Here is a 23,506-nt window from a genome sequence, read left to right on the forward strand (position 1 = left end):
AACCATACGGATTTCAATATAAGTTGATTTTAGGCTTGTGAAAAAATATTTAAAACTTCCCGAACATTCCGTGCATGACTTTATAAAGAAAATCCAGTAAAAGGCGTACTCCCTGAAACGAGAATGTTAGCCAAACGTCCGAATAATTTTTTTAAATGAGCTTTCCGACGATCCAAACGTACGGATGTCAAGATAAGTTGATTTTGGGCTTGTGAAAAAATATTTAAAACTTCCCGAACATTCCGTGCATGATTTTATAAGGAAAATACAGTAAAAGGCGTACTCCCTGAAACGAGAATGTTAGCCGAACGTCCAAATAATTTTTTTAAATGAGCTGTCGGACGATCAAACCGTACCAATGTCATGATATGTTGATTTTGGGCTTGTGAATAAAGATTTAAAAATTCCTGAACATTACGTGCATGACTTTATAAGGAAAATCTAGTAAAAGGCGTACTCGCTGAAACAAGAATGTTACCCGAACGTCCGAATAATTTTTTAAATGAGCTGTCCGACGATCCAACCATACGGATTTCAATATAAGTTGATTTTAGGCTTGTGAAGAAATATTTAAAACTTCCCGAACATTCCGTGCATGACTTTATAAAGAAAATCCAGTAAAAGGCGTACTCCCTGAAACGAGAATGTTAGCCGAACATCCGAATAATTTTTGTAAATGAGCTGTCCGACGATCCAACCATACGGATGTCAAGATAAGTTGATTTTGGGCTTGTGAAAAAATATTTAAAACTTCCCGAACATTCTGTGCATGACTTTATAAGGAAAATCCAGTAAAACGCGTACTCCCCGAAACGAGAATTTTAGCTGAACATCTGAATATTTTTTTTAAATGAGCTCTCCGACGATCCAACCGTACGGATATCAAGAGATGTTGATTTTGGGCTTGTGAATAAATATTTAAAAATTCTCTAACATTCCGTGCAAGACTTTATAAGGAAAATCTAGTAAAAACCGTACTCGCTGAAACGAGAATTTAGCCGAACGTCCGAATAATTTTTTAAATGAGGTGTCCGACGATCCCACCATACGGATGTCAATATAAGTTGATTTTAGGCTTGTGAAAAAATATTTAAAACTTCCCGAACATTTCGTGCATGACTTTATAAGGAAAATCCAGTAAAAGGCGTACTCCCTGAAACGAGAATGTTAGCCGAACGTCCGAATAATTTTTTAAAATGAGCTGTCGGACGATCAAACCGTACCGATGTCATGATATGTTGATTTTGGGCTTGTGAATAAAGATTTAAAAATTCCTAAACATTACGTGCATGACTTTATAAGGAAAATCTAGTAAAAGGCGTACTCGCTGAAACAAGAATGTTACCCGAACGTCCGAATAATTTTTTGAATGAGCTGTCCGATGATCCAACCATACGGATTTCAATATAAGTTGATTTTAGGCTTGTGAAAAAATATTTAAAACTTCCCGAACATTCCGTGCATGACTTTATAAAGAAAATCCAGTAAAAGGCGTACTCCCTGAAACGAGAATGTTAGCCGAACGTCTGAATAATTTTTGTAAATGAGCGGTCCGACGATCCAACCATACGGATGTCAAGATAAGTTGATTTTGGGCTTGTGAAAAAATATTTAAAACTTCCCGAACATTCTGCGCATGACTTTATAAGGAAAATCCAGTAAAAGGCGTACTCCCCGAAACGAGAATTTTAGCCGAACGTCCGAATAATTTTTTTAAATGAGCTCTCCGACGATCCAACCGTACGGATATCAAGATATGTTGATTTTGTGCTTGTGAATAAATATTTAAAAATTATCTAACATTCCATGCAAGACTTTATAAGGAAAATCTAGTAAAAACCGTACTCGCTGAAACGAGAATGTTATTCGAACGTCCGAATAATTTTTTAAATGAGCTGTCCGACGATCCCACCATACGGATGTCAATATAAGTTGATTTTAGGCTTGTGAAAAAATATTTAAAACTTCCCGAACATTCCGTGCATGACTTTATAAAGAAAATCCAGTAAAAGGCGTACTCCCTGAAACGAGAATGTTAGCCAAACGTCCGAATAATTTTTTTAAATGAGCTTTCCGACGATCCAAACGTACGGATGTTAAGATAAGTTGATTTCGGGCTTGTGAAAAAATATTTAAAACTTCCCGAACATTCCGTGCATGATTTTATAAGGAAAATACAGTAAAAGGCGTACTCCCTGAAACAAGAATGTTAGCCGAACGTCCAAATAATTTTTTTAAATGAGCTGTCGGACGATCAAACCGTACCAATGTCATGATATGTTGATTTTGGGCTTGTGAATAAATATTTAAAAATTCTCTAACATTCCGTGCAAGACTTTATAAGGAAAATCTAGTAAAAACCGTACTCGCTGAAACGAGAATTTAGCCGAACGTCCGAATAATTTTTTAAATGAGGTGTCCGACGATCCCACCATACGGATGTCAATATAAGTTGATTTTAGGCTTGTGAAAAAATATTTAAAACTTCCCGAACATTCCGTGCATGACTTTATAAAGAAAATCCAGTAAAAGGCGTACTCCCTGAAACGAGAATGTTAGCCAAACGTCCGAATAATTTTTTTAAATTAGCTTTCCGACGATCCAAACGTACGGATGTCAAGATAAGTTGATTTTGGGCTTGTGAAAAAATATTTAAAACTTCCCGAACATTTCGTGCATGATTTTATATGGAAAATCCAGTAAAAGGCGTACTCCCTGAAACGAGAATATTAGCCGAACGTCCGAATAATTTTTTTAAATGAGATGTCTGGCGATCAAACCGTATGGATGTCATGATATGTTGATTTTGGGCTTGTGAATAAATATTTAAAAATTCTCTAACATTCTGTGCATGACTTTATAAGGAAAATCTTGTAAAAGGCGTACTCGTTGAAACGAGAATATTACCCGAACATCCGAATAATTTTTTAAATGAGCTATCCGATAATCCAACCATACGGATGTCAAGATAAGTTGATTTTGGGCTTGTGAAAAAATATTTAAAACTTCCTGAACATTCCGTGCATGACTTTATAAGGAAAATCCAGTAAAAGGCGTACTCCCTCAAACGAGAATGTTACCCTAACGTCCGAATAATTTTTTTAAATGAGCTTTCCGAAGATTCAACTTTACGAATGTCAAGATATGTTATTTTTGGGCTTGTGAAAAAATATTTAAAAATTCCCGAACATTCTGTGCATGACTTTATAAGGAAAATCTAGTAAAAGGCGTACTCCCTAAACAAGAATGTTACCCAAACGTCCGTAATTTTTTAAATGAGCTGTCCGATGATCCAACCATACGGATTTCAAGATAAGTTGATTTTGGGCTTGTGAAAAAATATTTAAAAATTCCCGAACATTCTGTGCATGACTTTATAAGGAAAATCCAGTAAAAGGCGTACTCCCGGAAACGAGAATGTTACCCGAACGTCCGAATAATTTTTTAGATGAGCTGTCCGACGATCCAACCGTACGGATATCAAGATATGTTGATTTTTGGTTTGTGAAAAAATATTTAAAAATTCCCGAAAATTCCGTGCATGACTTTATAAGGAAAATACAGTAAAACGCGTAATCCCTGAAACGAGAATGTTAGCCGAACGTCCGAATAATTTTTTTAAATGAGCTGTCGGACGATCAAACCATACCAATGTCATGATATGTTGATTTTGGGCTTGTGAATAAAGATTTAAAAATTCCTGAACATTACGTGCATGACTTTATAAGGAAAATCTAGTAAAAGGCGTACTCGCTGAAACAAGAATGTTACCCGAATGTCCGAATAATTTTTTAAATGAGTTGTCCGATGATCCAACCATACGGATTTCAATATAAGTTGATTTTAGGCTTGTGAAAAAATATTTAAAACTTCCCGAACATTGCGTGCATGACTTTATCAAGAAAATCCAGTAAAAGGCGTACTCCCTGAAACGAGAATGTTAGCCGAACGTCCGAATAATTTTTGTAAATGAGCTGTCCGATGATCCAACCATACGGATGTCAAGATAAGTTGATTTTGGGCTTGTGAAAAAATATTTAAAACTTCCCGAACATTCTGTGCATGACTTTATAAGGAAAATCCAGTAAAAGGCGTACTCCCTGGAACGAGAATGTTAGTCGAACGTCCGAATAATTTTTTTAAATGAGCTCTCCGACGATCCAACCGTACGGATGTCAAGATATGTTGATTTTGGGCTTGTGAATAAATATTTAAAAATTCTCTAACATTCCGTGCAAGACTTTATAAGGAAAATCTAGTAAAAACCGTACTCGCTAAAACGAGAATGTTATCCGAACGTCCGAATAATTTTTTAAATAAGCTATCCGACGATCCCACCATACAGATGTAAATATAAGTTGATTTTAGGCTTCTGAAAAAATATTTAAAACTTCCCGAACATTCCGTGCATGACTTTATAAAGAAAATCCAGTAAAAGGCGTACTCCCTGAAACGAGAATGTTAGCCGAACGTCCGAATAATTTTTTTAAATGAGCTTTCCGACAATCCAAACGTACGGATGTCAAGATAAGTTGATTTTGGGCTTGTGAAAAAATATTTAAAACTTGCCGAACATTCCGTGCATGATTTTATAAGGAAAATCCAGTAAAAGGCGTACTCCCTGAAACGAGAATATTAGCCGAATGTCCAAATAATTTTTTTAAATGAGATGTCTAACGATCAAACCGTACAGATGTTATGATATGTTGATTTTGGGCTTTTGAATAAATATTTAAAAATTTTCTAACATTCTGTGCATGACTTTATAAGGAAAATCTTGTAAAAGGCGTACTCGTTGAAACGAGAATGTTACCCGAACGTCCGAATAATTTTTTAAATGAGGTGTCCGATGATCCGACCATACGGATGTCAAGATAAGTTGATTTTGGGCTTGTGAAAAAATATTTAAAACTTCCTGAACATTCCGTGCATGACTTTATAAGGAAAATCCAGTAAAAGGTGTACTCCCTCTAACGAGAATGTTACCCTAACGTCCGAATAATTTTTTTAAATGAGCTATCTGAAGATTCAACTTTACGAATGTCAAGATATGTTGATTTTGGGCTTGTGAAAAAATATTTAAAAATTCCCGAACATTCCGTGCATGACTTTATAAGGAAAATCTAGTAAAAGGCGTACTCCCTAAACCAGAATGTTACCCGAACGTCCTTAATTTTTTAAATGAGCTGTCCGATGATCCAACCATACGGATTTCAAGATAAGTTGATTTTGGGCTTGTGAAAAAATATTTAAAAATTCCCGAACATTCTGTGCATGACTTTATAAGGAAAATCTAGTAAAAGGCATACTCCCTGAAACGAGAATGTTACCCGAACGTCCGAATATTTTTTAAATGAGTTGTCTGACGATCCAACCATATGGATGTCAAGATAAATTGATTTTGGTCTTGTGAAAAAATATTTAAAAATTCCTGAATATTCTGGGCATGACTTTATAAGGAAAATCTAGTAAAAGGCGTACACCCTGAAACGAGAATGTTACCCGAACGTCCGAATAATTTTTTAAATGAGTTGTCCGATGATCCAACCATATTGATTTCAAGATAAGTTGATTTTGGGCTTGTGAAAAAATATTTAAAACTTCCCGAACATTCCGTGCATGACTTTATAAAGAAAATCCACTAAAAGGCGTACTCCCAGAAATGAGAATGTTACCCGAACGTCCGAATAATTTTTTTAAATGAGATGACTGATGATCCAACCGTACGGATGTCAAGATATGTTGATTTTGGGCATGTGAATAAATATTTAAAAATTCCCGAACATTCCGTTCATGACTTTATAAGGAAAAGCTAGTAAAAGGCATACTCCCTAAACGAGAATGTTACCCGATCGCCTGTAATTTTTTAAATGAGCTGTCCGACGATCCAACCATACGGATGTCAAGATAAGTTGATTTTGGGCTTGTGAAAAAATATTTAAAAATTCCCGAACATTCTGTGCATGACTTTATAAGGAAAATCTAGTAAAAGGCATACTCCCTGAAATGAGAATGTTACCCGAACGTCCGAATAATTTTTTAAATGAGCTGTCTGACGATACAACCATATGGATGTCAAGATAAATTGATTTTGGCCTTGTGAAAAAATATTTAAAAATTCCTGAATATTTTGTGCATGACATTATAAGGAAAATCTAGTAAATGGCGTACTCCCTGAAACGAGAATGTTACCAGAACGTCCGAATAATTTTTTAAATGAGCTGTCTGATGATCCAACCATATTGATGTGAAGATAAGTTCATTTTGGGCTTATGAAAAAATATTTAAAACTTCCTGAACATTCCGTGCATGACTTTATAAGGAAAATCCAGTAAAAGGCGTACTCCCTGTAACGAGAATTTTACCCTAACGTCCGAATAATTTTTTTAAATGAGCTATCTGAAGATTTAACTTTACGAATGTCAAGATATGTTGATTTTGGGATTTTGAAAAAATATTTAAAAATTCTCGAACATTCCGTGCATGACTTTATAAGGAAAATCTAGTAAAAGGCGTACTCCCTAAACCAGAATGTTACCCGAACGTCCGTAATTTTTTAAATGAGCTGTCCGATGATCCAACCATACGGATTTCAAGATAAGTTGATTTTGGGCTTGTGAAAAAATATTTAAAAATTCCCGAACATTCTGTGCATGACTTTATAAGGAAAATCTAGTAAAAGGCATACTCCCTGAAACGAGAATGTTACCCGAACGTCCGAATAATTTTTTAAATGAGTTGTCCGACGATCCAACCATATGGATGTCAAGATAAATTGATTTTGGTCTTGTGAAAAAATATTTAAAAATTCCTGAATATTCTGGGCATGACTTTATAAGGAAAATCTAGTAAAAGGCGTACTCCCTGAAACGAGAATGTTACCCGAACGTCCGAATAATTTTTTAAATGAGTTGTCCGATGATCCAACCATATTGATTTCAAGATAAGTTGATTTTGGGCTTGTGAAAAAATATTTAAAACTTCCCGAACATTCCGTGCATGACTTTATAAAGAAAATCCACTAAAAGGCGTACTCCCAGAAATGGGAATGTTACCCGAACGTCCGAATAATTTTTTAAAATGAGATGACTGACGATCCAACCGTACGGATGTCAAGATATGTTGATTTTGGGCATGTGAATAAATATTTAAAAATTCCCGAACATTCCGTTCATGACTTTATAAGGAAAAGCTAGTAAAAGGCATACTCCCTAAACGAGAATGTTACCCGATCGCCTGTAATTTTTTAAATGAGCTGTCCGACGATCCAACCATACGGATGTCAAGATAAGTTGATTTTGGGCTTGTGAAAAAATATTTAAAAATTCCCGAACATTCTGTGCATGACTTTATAAGGAAAATCTAGTAAAAGGCAAACTCCCTGAAATGAGAATGTTACCCGAACGTCCGAATAATTTTTAAATGAGCTGTCTGACGATACAACCATATGGATGTCAAGAGAAATTGATTTTGGCCTTGTGAAAAAATATTTAAAAATTCCTGAATATTTCGTGCATGACTTTATAAGGAAAATCTAGTAAATGGCGTACTCCCTGAAACGAGATTGTTACCAGAACGTCCCAATAATTTTTTAAATGAGCTGTCCGATGATCCAACCATATTGATGTGAAGATAAGTTCATTTTGGGCTTGTGAAAAAATATTTAAAACTTCCCGAACATTCCGTGCATGACTTTATAAAGAAAATCCAGTAAAAGGCGTACTCCCTGAAACGAGAATGTTACCCGAACGTCCGAATAATTTTTTTAAATGAGCTATCGGAGGATCCAACTGTACGGATGTCAAGATATGTTGATTTGGGTTTGTGAAAAAATATTTAAAAATTCCCGAACATTCCGTGCATGACTTTATAAGGAAAATCCAGTAGAAGGCGTACTCCCTGAAACGAGAATGTTAGCCGAACGTCCGAATAATTTTTTTAAATGAGATGTTTGACGATCCAACCATACGGATGTCAAGATATGTTGATTTTGGGAATGTGAATAAATATTTAAAAATTCCCGAACATTCCGTGCATGACTTTATATGGAAAATCTAGTAAAAGGCACACCCCCTGAAACGAGAATGTTACCCGAACGTCTGAATAATTTTTTAAATGAGTTGTCCGATGATCCAACCATACTGATGTCAAGATTAGTTGATTTTGGGATTGTGAATAAATATTTAAAAATTCCTGAACATTTCGTACATGACTTTATAAGGAAAATCTAGTAAAAGGCGTACTCGCTGAAACGAGAATATTACCCGAACGTCTGAATAATTTTTTAAATGAGCTGTCCGATGATCCAACCATACGGATGTCAAGATAAGTTGATTTTGGGATTGTTAAAAAATATTGAAAACTTCCCGAACATTCCGTGCATGACTTTATAAAGAAAATCCAGTAAAAGGCGTACTCCCTGAAAATAGAATGTTACCCGAACGTCCGAATAATTTTTTTAAATGAGCTATCCGATGATCCAACTATACGGATGTCAAGATATGTTGATTTTGGGCTTGTGAAAAAATTATTTAAAAATTCCCGAACATTCCGTGAATGACTTTATAAGGAAAATCTAGTAAAAGGCGTACTCCCTGAACGATAATGTTACCCGAACGTCCGTATAATATTTTAAATGAGCTGTCCGACGATCCACCCATACGGATGTCAAGATAAGTTGATTTTGGGGTTTTGAAAAAATATTTAAAAATTCCCGAACATTCCGTGCATGACTTTATAAGGAAAATCTTGTAATAGGCATACTCCCTGAAACGAGAATGTTAGCGGAACGTCCGAATAATTTTTTAAATGAGCTGTCCGATGATCCAACCGTACGGATGTCAAGATAAGTTGATTTTGGGCTTGTGAAAAAATATTTAAAAATTCCCGAACATTCCGTGCATGACTTTATTAGGAAAATCCAGTAAAAGGCGTACTCCCTGAAACGAGAATATTAGCCGAACATCCGAATAATTTTTTTAAATGAGATGTCTGACGATCCAACCATACGGATGTTAAGATATGTTGATTTTGGGCTTGTGAATAAATATTTAAAAATTCCCGAACATTCTGTGCATGACTTTATAAAGAAAATCTAGTAAAAGGCGTATTCCCTGAAATGAGAATGTTACCCGAACGTCCGAATAATTTTTTTAAATGAGTTGTCCGACAATCCAGCCGTACGGATGTCAAGATATGTTGATTTTGGGATTGTGAAAAAATATTTAAAAATTTCCGAACATTCCGTGCATGACTTTATAAGGAAAATCTAGTAAAAGGCATACTCCCTGAAACGAGAATGTTACCCGAACGTCTGAATAATTTTTTAAATGAGCTGTCTGATGATCCAACCGTACGGATGTCAAGATAAATTCATTTTGGGCTTGTGAGAAAATATTTAAAACTTCCCAAACATTCTGTGCATGACTTTATAAGGAAAATCCAGTAAAAGGCTTACTCCCTGAAATGAGAATTTTAGCCGAACGTCCAAATATTTTTTTAAATGTGCTCTCCGACGATCCAACCGTACGGATGTCAAGATATGTTAATTTTGGGCTTGTGAATAAATATTTAAAAATTCTCTAACATTCAGTGCATGACTTTATAAGGAAAATCTAGTAAAAGGCATACTCCCTTAAACGAGAATGTTACCCGAACATCCGAATAATTTTTTAAATGAGCTGTCCGACGATCCACCCGTACGGATGTCAAGATAAGTTCATTTTGGGCTTGTGAAAAAATATTTAAAACTTCCCGAACATTCCGTGCATGACTTTATAAAGAAAATCCAGTAAAAGGCGTACTCCCTGAAACGAGAATGTTACCCGAACGTCCGAATAATTTTTTTAAATGAGCTATCGGAGGATCCAACTGTACGGATGTCAAGATATGTTGATTTGGGTTTGTGAAAAAATATTTAAAAATTCCCGAACATTCCGTGCATGACTTTATAAGGAAAATCCAGTAGAAGGCGTACTCCCTGAAACGAGAATGTTAGCCGAACGTCCGAATAATTTTTTTAAATGAGATGTTTGACGATCCAACCATACGGATGTCAAGATATGTTGATTTTGGGAATGTGAATAAATATTTAAAAATTCCCGAACATTCCGTGCATGACTTTATATGGAAAATCTAGTAAAAGGCACACCCCCTGAAACGAGAATGTTACCCGAACGTCTGAATAATTTTTTAAATGAGCTGTCCGATGATCCAACCATACTGATGTCAAGATTAGTTGATTTTGGGATTGTGAATAAATATTTAAAAATTCCTGAACATTTCGTACATGACTTTATAAGGAAAATATAGTAAAAGGCGTACTCGCTGAAACGAGAATATTACCCGAACGTCCGAATAATTTTTTAAATGAGCTGTCCGATGATCCAACCATACGGATGTCAAGATAAGTTGATTTTGGGATTGTGAAAAAATATTGAAAACTTCCCGAACATTCCGTGCATGACTTTATAAAGAAAATCCAGTAAAAGGCGTACTCCCTGAAAATAGAATGTTACCCGAACGTCCGAATAATTTTTTTAAATGAGCTATCCGATGATCCAACTATACGGATGTCAAGATATGTTGATTTTGGGCTTGTGAAAAAATTATTTAAAAATTCCCGAACATTCCGTGAATGACTTTATAAGGAAAATCTAGTAAAAGGCGTACTCCCTGAACGATAATGTTACCCGAACGTCCGTATAATATTTTAAATGAGCTGTCCGACGATCCACCCATACGGATGTCAAGATAAGTTGATTTTGGGGTTTTGAAAAAATATTTAAAAATTCCCGAACATTCCGTGCATGACTTTATAAGGAAAATCTTGTAATAGGCATACTCCCTGAAACGAGAATGTTACCGGAACGTCCGAATAATTTTTTAAATGAGCTGTCCGATGATCCAACCGTACGGATGTCAAGATAAGTTGATTTTGGGCTTGTGAAAAAATATTTAAAAATTCCCGAACATTCCGTGCATGACTTTATTAGGAAAATCCAGTAAAAGGCGTACTCCCTGAAACGAGAATATTAGCCGATCATCCGAATAATTTTTTTAAATGAGATGTCTGACGATCCAACCATACGGATGTTAAGATATGTTGATTTTGGGCTTGTGAATAAATATTTAAAAATTCCCGAACATTCTGTGCATGACTTTATAAAGAAAATCTAGTAAAAGGCGTATTCCCTGAAATGAGAATGTTACCCGAACGTCCGAATAATTTTTTTAAATGAGTTGTCCGACAATCCAGCCGTACGGATGTCAAGATATGTTGATTTTGGCATTGTGAAAAAATATTTAAAAATTTCCGAACATTCCGTGCATGACTTTATAAGGAAAATCTAGTAAAAGGCATACTCCCTGAAACGAGAATGTTACCCGAACGTCTGAATAATTTTTTAAATGAGCTGTCTGATGATCCAACCGTACGGATGTCAAGATAAATTCATTTTGGGCTTGTGAGAAAATATTTAAAACTTCCCAAACATTCTGTGCATGACTTTATAAGGAAAATCCAGTAAAAGGCTTACTCCCTGAAATGAGAATTTTAGCCGAACATCCAAATATTTTTTTAAATGTGCTCTCCGACGATCCAACCGTACGGATGTCAAGATATGTTAATTTTGGGCTTGTGAATAAATATTTAAAAATTCTCTAACATTCAGTGCATGACTTTATAAGGAAAATCTAGTAAAAGGCATACTCCCTTAAACGAGAATGTTACCCGAACATCCGAATAATTTTTTAAATGAGCTGTCCGACGATCCACCCGTACGTATGTCAAGATAAGTTCATTTTGGGCTTGTGAAAAAATATTTAAAACTTCCCAAGCATTCTGTGCATGACTTTATAAGGAAAATCCAGTAAAAGGCTTACTCCCTGAAACGAGAATTTTAGCCGAACGTCCGAATATTTTTTTAAATGTGCTCTCCGACGATCCAACCGTACGGATGTCAAGATATGTTAATTTTAGGCTTCTGAATAAATATTTAAAAATTCTCTAACATTCCGTGCATGATTTTATAAGGAAAATCTAGTAAAAGGCGTACTCGCTGAAACGAGAATGTTACCCGAATGTCCGAATAATTTTTTAAATGAGTTGTCCGATGATCCAACCATATGGATGTCAAGATAAGTAGATTTTAGGCTTGTGAAAAAATATTTAAAACTTCCCGAACATTCCGTGCATGACTTTTAAAGAAAATCCAGTAAAAGGCGTACTCCCTGAAACGAGAATAGTACCCGAACGTCCGAATAATTTTTTTAAATGAGCTATCCGACGATCCAACTGTACGGATGTCAAGATATGTTGATTTTGGGCTTATGAAAAAATATTTAAAAATTCCCGCACAATTCGTGCATGACTTTATAAAGAAAATCCAGTAAAAGGCGTACTCCCTGAAACGAGAATGTTACCCGAACGTCCGAATAATTTTTTTAAATGAGCTATCCGATGATCCAACTATACGGATGTCAAGATATGTTGATTTTGGGCTTGTGAAAAAATTATTTAAAAATTCCCGAACATTTCGTGCATGACTTTATAAGGAAAATCTAGTAAAAGGCATACTCCCTGAACGAGAATGTTACCCGAACGTCCGTATAATATTTTAAATGAGCTGTCCGATGATCCAACCATACGGATGTCAAGATAAGTTGATTTTGGCCTTGTGAAAAAATATTTAAAAATTTCGGAACATTCCGTGCATGACTTTATATGGAAAATCTAGTAAAAGGCATACTCCCTAAAACGAGAATGTTACCCGAACGTCCGAATAATTTTTTAAATGAGCTGTTCGACGATCCAACCGTACGGATGTCAAGATAAGTTGATTTTGGGCTTGTGAAAATATATTTAAAACTTCCTGAACATTCTGTGCATGACTTTATAAGGAAAATCCAGTAAAAGGCGTACTCCCTGAAAGGAGAATATTAGCCGAACGTCTGATTAATTTTTTTAAATGAGCTCTCTGACGATCCAACAGTACGGATGTCAAGATAAGTTAATTTTGGGCTTGTGAATAGATATTTAAAAATTCTCTAACATTCCGTGCATGACTTTATAAGGAAAATCTAGTAAAAGGCGTACTCGCTGAAACGAAAATGTTACCAGAATGTCCGAATAATTTTTTAAATGAGCTGTCCGATGATCCACCCATATGGATGTCAAGATAAGTTGATTTTAGGCTTGTGAAAAAATATTTAAAACTTCCAGAACATTCCGTGCATGACTTTATAAGGAAAATCTAGTAAAAGGCGTACTCCCTGAACGAGAATGTTACCCGAACGTCCGTATAATATTTTAAATGAGATGTCCGATGATCCACCCATACGGATGTCAAGATAAGTTGATTTTGGGGTTTTGAAAAAATATTTAAAAATTCCCGAACATTCCATGCATGACTTTATAAGGAAAATCTTGTAAAAGGCATACTCCCTGAAACGAGAATGTTACCGGAACGTCCGAATAATTTTTTAAATAAGCTGTCCGATGATCCAACCGTACGGATGTCAAGATAAGTTGATTTTGGGCTTGTGAAAAAATATTTAAAAATTCCCAAACATTCCGTGCATGACTTTATTAGGAAAATCCAGTAAAAGGCGTACTCCCTGAAACGAGAATGTTAGCCGAACATCCGAATAATTTTTTTAAATGAGATGTCTGACGATCCAACCATACGGATGTTAAGATATGTTGATTTTGGGCTTGTGAATAAATATTTAAAAATTCCCGAACATTCTGTGCATGACTTTATAAAGAAAATCCAGTAAAAGGCGTACTCCCTGAAATGAGAATGTTACCCGAACGTCCGAATAATTTTTTTAAATGAGTTGTCCGACAATCCAGCCATACGGATGTCAAGATATGTTGATTTTGGGATTGTGAAAAAATATTTAAAAATTTCCGAACATTCCGTGCATGACTTTATAAGGAAAATCTAGTAAAAGGCATACTCCCTGAAACGAGAATGTTACCCGAACGTCCGAATAATGTTTTAAATGAGCTGTCTGATGATCCAACCGTACGAATGTCAAGATAAATTCATTTTGGGCTTGTGAGAAAATATTTAAAACTTCCCAAACATTCTGTGCATGACTTTATAAGGAAAATCCAGTAAAAGTCTTACTCCCTGAAACGAGAATTTTAGCCGAATGTCCAAATATTTCTTTAAATGTGCTCTCCGACGATCCAACCGTACGGATGTCAAGATATGTTAATTTTGGGCTTGTGAATAAATATATAAAAATTCTCTAACATTCCGTGCATGACTTTATAAGGAAAATCTAGTAAAAGGCATACTCCCTTAAACGAGAATGTTACCCGAACATCCGAATAATTTTTTAAATGAGCTGTCCGATGATCCACCCGTACGGATGTCAAGATAAGTTCATTTTGGGCTTGTGAAAAAATATTTAAAACTTCCCAAACATTTTGTGCATGACTTTATAAGGAAAATCCAGTAAAAGGCTTACTCTCTGAAACGAGAATTTTAGCCGAACGCCCGAATATTTTTTTAAATGTGCTCTCCGACGATCCAACCGTACGGATGTCAAGATATGTTAATTTTGGGCTTGTGAATAAATATTTAAAAATTCTCTAACATTCCGTGCATGACTTTATAAGGAAAATCTAGTAAAAGGCGTACTCGCTGAAACGAGAATGTTACCCGAACGTCCGAATAATTTTTTAAATGAGTTGTCCGATGATCCAACCATATGGATGTCAAGATAAGTTGATTTTAGGCTTGTGAAAAAATATTTAAAACTTCCCGAACATTCCGTGCATGACTTTTAAAGAAAATCCAGTAAAAGGCGTACTCCCTGAAACGAGAATAGTACCCGAACGTCCGAATAATTTTTTTAAATGAGCTATCCGGCGATCCAACTGTACGGATGTCAAGATATGTTGATTTTGGGCTTCTGAAAAAACATTTAAAAATTCCCGAACATTCTGTGCATGACTTTATAAGGAAAATCTAGTAAAAGGCATACTCCCTGAAACGAGAATGTTACCCGAACGTCCGAATAATTTTTTAAATGAGCTGTCCGACGATCCAACCATACAGATGTCAAGATAAGTTGATTTTGGGATTGTGAATAAATATTTAAAAATTCCTAAACATTCCGTGCATGACTTTATAAGAAAAATCTAGTAAATGGCGTACTCGCTGAAACGAGAATGTTACCCGAACGTCCGAATAATTTTTTAAATGAGCTGTCTGACGATCCAACCATACGGATGTTAAGATAAGTTGATTTTGGGCTTGTCAAAAAATATTTAAAACTTCCCGATCATTCCGTGCATGACTTTATAAAGAAAATCCAGTAAAAGGCGTACTCCCTGAAACGAGAATGTTACCCGAACGTCCGAATAATTTTTTTAAATGAGCTATCCGATGATCCAACTATACGGATGTCAAGATATGTTGATTTTGGGCTTGTGAAAAAATTATTTAAAAATTCCCGAACATTTTGTGCATGACTTTATAAGGAAAATCTAGTAAAAGGCGTACTCCCTGAACGAGAATGTTACCCGAACGTCCATATAATATTTTAAATGAGCTGTCCGATGATCCAACCATACGGATTTCAAGATAAGTTCATTTTGGCCTTGTGAAAAAATATTTAAAAATTTCGGAACATTCCGTGCATGACTTTATAAGGAAAATCTAGTAAAAGGCATACTCCCTAAAACGAGAATGTTACCCGAACGTCCGAATAATTTTTGAAATGAGCTGTCCGACGATCCAACCGTATGGATGTCAAGATAAGTTGATTTTGGGCTTGTGAAAATATATTTAAAACTTCCTGAACATTCTGTGCATGACTTTATAAGGAAAATCCAGTAAAAGGCGTACTCCGTGAAAGGAGAATATTAGCCGAACGTCTGAATAATTTTTTTAAATGAGCTCTCTGACGATCCAACAGTACGGATGTCAAGATAAGTTAATTTTGGGCTTGTGAATAGATATTTAAAAATTCTCTAACATTCCGTGCATGACTTTATAAGGAAAATCTAGTAAAAGGCGTACTCGCTGAAACGAAAATGTTACCAGAATGTCTGAATAATTTTTTAAATGAGCTGTCCGATGATCCAACCATATGGATGTCAAGATAAGTTGATTTTAGGCTTGTGAAAAAATATTTAAAACTTCCAGAACATTCCGTGCATGACTTTATAAGGAAAATCCAGTAAAAGGCGTACTCCCAGAAACGAGAATGTTAGCCGAACATCCGAATAATTTTTTTAAATGAGATGTCTGATGATCCAACCATACGGATGTCAAGATATGTTGATTTTGGGCTTGTGAATAAATATTTAAAAATTCCCGAACATTCTGTGCATGACTTTATAAGGAAAATCCAGTAAAAGACGTACTCCCTGAAACGAGAATGTTACCCGAACGTCCGAATAATTTTTTAAATGAGCTGTCCGAAGATCCAACCATACGGATGTCAAGATAAGTTGATTTTGGGCTTGTGAAAAAATATTTAAAAATTCCCGAACATTCCGTGCATGACTTTATTAGGAAAATCCAGTAAAAGGCGTACTCCCTGAAACGAGAATGTTAGCCGAACATCCGAATAATTTTTTTAAATGAGATGTCTGACGATCCAACCATACGGATGTCAAGATATGTTGATTTTGGGCTTGTGAATAAATATTTAAAAATTCCCGAAAATCCTGTGCATGACTTTATAAGGAAAATCCAGTAAAAGGCGTACTCCCTAAAATGAGAATGTTACCCGAACGTCTGAATAATTTTTTTAAATGAGTTTTTCGACGATCCAGCCGTACGGATGTCAAGATATGTTGATTTTGGGATTGTGAAAAAATATTTAAAAATTCCCGAACATTCCGTGCATGACTTTATAAGGAAAATCTAGTAAAAGGCATACTCCCTGAAACGAGAATGTTACCCGAATGTCCGAATAATTTTTTAAATGAGCTGTCCGATGATCTAACCGTACGGATGTCAAGATAAGTTCATTTTGGGCTTGTGAAAAAATATTTAAAACTTCCCAAACATTCTGTGCATGACTTTATAAGGAAAATCCAGTAAAAGGCTTACTCCCTGAAACGAGAATTTTAGCCGAACGCCCGAATATTTTCTTAAATGTGCTCTCCGACGATCCAACCATATGGATGTCAAGATATGTTAATTTTGGGCTTGTGAATAAATATTTAAAAATTCTCTAACATTCCGTGCATGACTTTATAAGGAAAACCTGGTAAAAGGCATACTCCCTTAAACGAGTATGTTACCCGAATATCCGAATAATTTTTTAAATGAGCTGTCCGACGATCCAACCGTACGGATGTCAAGATATGTTCATTTTGGGCTTGTGAAAAAATATTTAAAACTTCCCAAACATTATGTGCATGACTTTAAAAGGAAAATCCAGTAAAAGGCTTACTCCCTGAAATGAGAATTTTAGCCGAACGTCCGAAATATTTTTAAATGTGCTCTCTGACGATCCAACCGTACGGATGTCAAGATATGTTAATTTTGGGCTTGTGAATAAATATTTAAAAAAATTCTCTAACATTCCGTGCATGACTTTATAAGGAAAATCTAGTAAAAGGCGTACTCGCTGAAACGAGAATGTTACCCGAACGTCCGAATAATTTTTTAAATGAGATGTCCGACGATCCAACCATATGGATGTCAAGATAAGTTGATTTTAGGCTTGTGAAAAAATATTTAAAACTTCCCGAACATTCCGTGCATGACTTTATAAAGAAAATCCAGTAAAAGGCGTACTCCCTGAAACGAGAATGTTACCCGAACGTCCGAATAATTTTTTTAAATGATCTATCCGATGATCCAACTATACGGATGTCAAGATATGTTGATTTTGGGCTTGTGAAAAAATTATTTAAAAATTCCCGAACATTCCGTGCATGACTTTATAAGGAAAATCTAGTAAAAGGCGTACTCCCTGAACGAGAATGTTACCCGAACGTCCGTATAATATTTTAAATGAGCTGTCCGACGATCCAACCATATGGATGTCAAGATAAGTTAATTTTGGGCTTCTGAAAAAACATTTAAAAATTCCCGAACATTCTGTGCATGACTTGATAAGGAAAATCTAGTAAAAGGCATACTCCCTGAAACGAGAAGGTTACCCGAACGTCCGAATAATTTTTTAAATGAGTTGTCCGATGATCCAACCATACAGATGTCAAGATAAGTTGATTTTGGGATTGTGAATAAATATTTAAAAATTCTTGAACATTCCGTGCATGACTTTATAAGGAAAATCTAGTAAAAGGCGTACTCGCTGAAACGAGATGTTACCCGAACGTCCGAATAATTTTTTAAATGAGATGTTCGACGATCCAACAATATGGATGTCAAGATAAGTTGATTTTGGGCTTGTGAAAAAATATTTAAAAATTTCCGAACATTCCGTGCCTGACTTTATAAGGAAAATCTAGTAAAAGGCATACTCCCTAAAACGAGAATGTTACCCGAACGTCCGAATAATTTTTTAAATGAGCTGTCCGACTCATCCAACCGTACGGATGTCAAGATAAGTTGATTTTGGGATTGTGAATAAATATTTAAAAATTCCTGAACATTCCGTGCATGACTTTATAAGGAAAATCTAGTAAAAGGCGTACTCGCTGAAACGAGAATGTTACCCGAACATCCGAATAATTTTTTAAATGAGCTGTCCGACGATCCAACCATACGGATGTCAAGATAAGTTGATTTTGGGCTTGTGAAAAAATATTTAAAACTTCCCGATCATTCCGTGCATGACTTTATAAAGAAAATCCAGTAAAAGGCGTACTCCCTGAAACGAGAATGTTACCCGAACGTCCGAATAATTTTTTTAAATGAGCTATCCGATGATCCAACTATACGGATGTCAAGATATGTTGATTTTGGGCTTGTGAAAAAATTATTTAAAAATTCTCGAACATTTCGTGCATGACTTTATAAGGAAAATCTAGTAAAAGGCGTACTCCCTGAACGAGAATGTTACCCGAACGTCCGTATAATATTTTAAATGGGCTGTCCGACGATCCAACCATACGGATGTCAAGATAAGTTGATTTTGGGCTTGTGAAAAAATATTTAAAAATTTCCGAACATTCCGTGCATGACTTTATAAGGAAAATCTAGTAAAAGGCATACTCCCTAAAACGAGAATGTTACCCGAACGTCCGAATAATTTTTTAAATGAGCTGTCCGACGATCCAACCGTACGGATGTCAAGATAAGTTTATTTTGGGCTTGTGAAAATATATTTAAAACTTCCTGAACATTCTGTGCATGACTTTATAAGGAAAATCCAGTAAAAGGCGTACTCCCTGAAAGGAGAATGTTAGCCGAACATCCGAATAATTTTTTTAAATGAGCTCTCCGACGATCCAACAGTATGGATGTCAAGATATGTTAATTTTGGGCTTGTGAATAGATATTTAAAAATTCTCTAACATTCCATGCATGACTTTATAAGGAAAATCTAGTAAAAGGCGTACTCGCTGAAACGAGAATGTTACCAGAATGTCCGAATAATTTTTTAAATGAGCTGTCCGATGATCCAACCATATGGATGTCAAGATAAGTTGATTTTAGGCTTGTGAAAAAATATTTAAAACTTCCAGAACATTCCGTGCATGACTTTATAAGGAAAATCCAGTAAAAGGCGTACTCCCTGAAACGAGAATGTTAGCCGAACATCCGAATAATTTTTTTAAATGAGATGTCTGACGATCCAACCATACGGATGTCAAGATATGTTGATTTTGGGCTTGTGAATAAATATTTAAAAATTCCCGAACATTCTGTGCATGACTTTATAAGGAAAATCCAGTAAAAGACGTACTCCCTGAAACGAGAATGTTACCCGAACATCCGAATAATTTTTTAAATGAGCTGTCCGACGATCCAACCGTACGGATGTTAAGATAAGTTGATTTTGGGCTTGTGAAAAAATATTTAAAAATTCCCGAACATTCCGTGCATGACTTTATTAGGAAAATCCAGTAAAAGGCGTACTCCCTGAAACGAGAATGTTAGCCGAACATCCGAATAATTTTTTTAAATGAGATGTCTGACGATCCAACCATACGGATGTCAAGATATGTTGATTTTGGGCTTGTGAATAAATATTTAAAAATTCCCGAAAATTCTGTGCATGACTTTATAAGGAAAATCCAGTAAAAGGCGTACTCCCTGAAATGAGAATGTTACCCGAATGTCCGAATAATTTTTTTAAATGAGTTGTCCGACGATCCAGCCGTACAAATGTCAAGATATGTTGATTTTGGGATTGTGAAAAAATATTTAAAAATTCCCGAACATTCCGTGCATGACTTTATAAGGAAAATCTAGTAAAAGGCATACTCCCTGAAACGAGAATGTTACCCGAACGTCCGAATAATTTTTTAAATGAGCTGTCCGACGATCCAACCGTACGGATGTCAAGATAAGTTCATTTTGGGCTTGTGAAAATATATTTAAAACTTCCCAAACATTCTGTGCATGACTTTATAAGGAAAATCCAGTAAAAGGCTTACTCCCTTAAACGAGAATTTTAGCCGAACGTCCGAATAATTTTTTAAATGTGCTCTCCGACGATCCAACCTTACGGATGTCAAGATATGTTAATTTTGGGCTTGTGAATAAATATTTAAAAATTCTCTAACATTCCGTGCATGACTTTATAAGGAAAATCTAGTAAAAGGCATATTCCCTTAAACGAGTATGTTACCCGAATATCCGAATAATTTTTTAAATGAGCTGTCCGACGATCCAACCGTACGGATGTCAAGATAAGTTCATTTTGGGCTTGTGAAAAAATATTTAAAACTTCCCAAACATTCTGTGCATGACTTTATAAGGAAAATTCAGTAAAAGGTTTACTCCCTGAAATGAGAATTTTAGCCGAACTTCCAAAATATTTTTAAATGTGATCTCCAACTATCCAACCGTACGGATGTCAAGATATGTTAATTTTGGGCTTGTGAATAAATATTTAAAAATTCTCTAACATTCCGTGCATGACTTTATAAGGAAAATCTAGTAAAAGGCGTACTCGCTGAAACGAGAATGTTACCCGAACGTCCGAATAATTTTTTAAATGAGTTGTCCGATAATCCAACCATATGGATGTCAAGATAAGTTGATTTTAGGCTTGTGAAAAAATATTTAAAACTTCCCGAACATTCCGTGCATGACTTTATAAAGAAAATCCAGTAAAAGGCGTACTCCCTGAAACGAGAATGTTACCCGAACGTGCGAATAATTTTTTTAAATGAGCTATCCGATGATCCAACTATACGGATGTCAAGATATGTTGATTTTGGGCTTGTGAAAAAATTATTTAAAAATTCCCGAACATTCCGTGCATGACTTTATAAGGAAAATCTAGTAAAAGGCGTACTCCCTGTACGAGAATGTTACCCGAACGTCCGTATAATATTTTAAATGAGCTGTTCGATGATCCAACCATGCGGATGTCAAGATAAGTTGATTTTGGGCTTGTGAAAAAATATTTAAAAATTTCCGAACATTCCGTGCATGACTTTATAAGGAAAATCTAGAAAAAGGCATACTCGCTGAAACGAGAATGTTACCCGAACGTCCGAATAATTTTTTAAATGAGCTGTCCGAAGATCCAATAATACGGATGTCAAGATAAGTTGATTTTGGGCTTGTGAAAAAATATTTAAAACTTCTCGATCATTCCGTACATGACTTTATAAAGAAAATCCAGTAAAAGGCGTACTCCCTGAAATGAGAATATTACTCGAACGTCCGAATAATTTTTTTAAATGAGCTATCCGATGATCCAAATATACGGATGTCAAGATATGTTGATTTTGGGCTTGTGAAAAAATTATTTAAAAATTCCCGAACATTCCGTGCATGACTTTATAAGGAAAATCTAGTAAAAGGCGTACTCCCTGAACGAGAATGTTACCCGAACGTCCGTATAATATTTTAAATGAGCTGTCCAACGATCCAACCGTACGGATGTCAAGATAAGTTGATTTTGGGCTTGTGAAAAAATATTTAAAACTTCCCAAACATTATTGCATGACTTTATAAGGAAAATCTAGTAAAAGGCATACTCCCTAAAACGAGAATGTTACCCGAACGTCCGAATAATTTTTTAAATGAGCTGTCCGACGATCCAACCATACGGATGTCAAGATAAGTTGATTTCGGGCTTGTGAAAATATATTTAAAACTTCCTGAACATTCTGTGCATGACTTTATAAGGAAAATCCAGTAAAAGGCGTACTCCATGAAAGGAGAATGTTAGCCGAACGTCCGAATAATTTTTTTAAATGAGCTCTCCGACGATCCAACAGTACGGATGTCAAGATATGTTAATTTTGGGCTTGTGAATAGATATTTAAAAATTCTCTAACATTCCGTGCATGACTTTATAAGGAAAATCTAGTAAAAGGCGTACTCGCTGAAACGAGAATGTTACCAGAATGTCCGAATAATTTTTTAAATGAGTTGTCCGATGATCCAACCATATGGATGTCAAGATAAGTTGATTTTAGGCTTGTGAAAAAATATGTAAAACTTCCAGAACATTCCGTGCATGACTTTATAAGGAAAATCCAGTAAAAGGCGTACTCCCTGAAACGAGAATGTTAGCCGAACATCCGAATAATTTTTTTAAATGAGATGTCTGACGATCCAACCATACGGATGTCAAGATATGTTGATTTTGGGATTGTGAATAAATATTTAAAAATTCCCGAACATTCTGTGCATGACTTTATAAGGAAAATCCAGTAAAAGACGTACTCCCTGAAACGAGAATGTTACCCGAACGTCCGAATAATTTTTTAAATGAGATGTCCGACGATCCAACCGTACGGATGTCAAGATAAGTTGATTTTGGGCTTGTGAAAAAATATTTAAAAATTCCCGAACATTCCGTGCATGACTTTATAAGGAAAATCTAGTAAAAGGCATACTCCCTGAAATGAGAATGTTACCCGAACGTCCGAATAATTTTTTAAATGAGCTGTCCGACGATCCAACCGTACGGATGTCAAGATAAGTTCATTTTGGGCTTGTGAAAAAATATTTAAAACTTCCCAAACATTCTGTGCATGACTTTATAAGGAAAATCTAGTAAAAGGCATACTCCCTTAAATGAGTATGTCGTCCGAATATTTTTTTAAATGAGCTGTCCGATGATCCAACTGTACGGATGTCAAGATAAGTTGATTTTGATCTTGTGAAAAAATATTTAAAAATTCCCGAACATTCCTTGCATGACTTTGTAAGGAAAATCTAGTAAAAAGCGTACTCGCTGAAACGAGAACGTTACCCGAATGTCCGAATAATTTTTTAAATGAGCTGTCCGAAGATCCACCCATACGGATGTCAAGATAAGTTGATTTTGGGCATATGAAAAAATATTTAAAACTTCCCGAACATTCTGTGCATGACTGTATACGGAAAATCTAGTAAAAGGCATACTCCCTGAAACGAGAATGTTACCC

The sequence above is a fragment of the Apium graveolens genome, chromosome 2 (genome assembly GCF_009905375.1).
Source record: "Apium graveolens cultivar Ventura chromosome 2, ASM990537v1, whole genome shotgun sequence".
NCBI classification, from domain to species: domain Eukaryota; kingdom Viridiplantae; phylum Streptophyta; class Magnoliopsida; order Apiales; family Apiaceae; genus Apium; species Apium graveolens.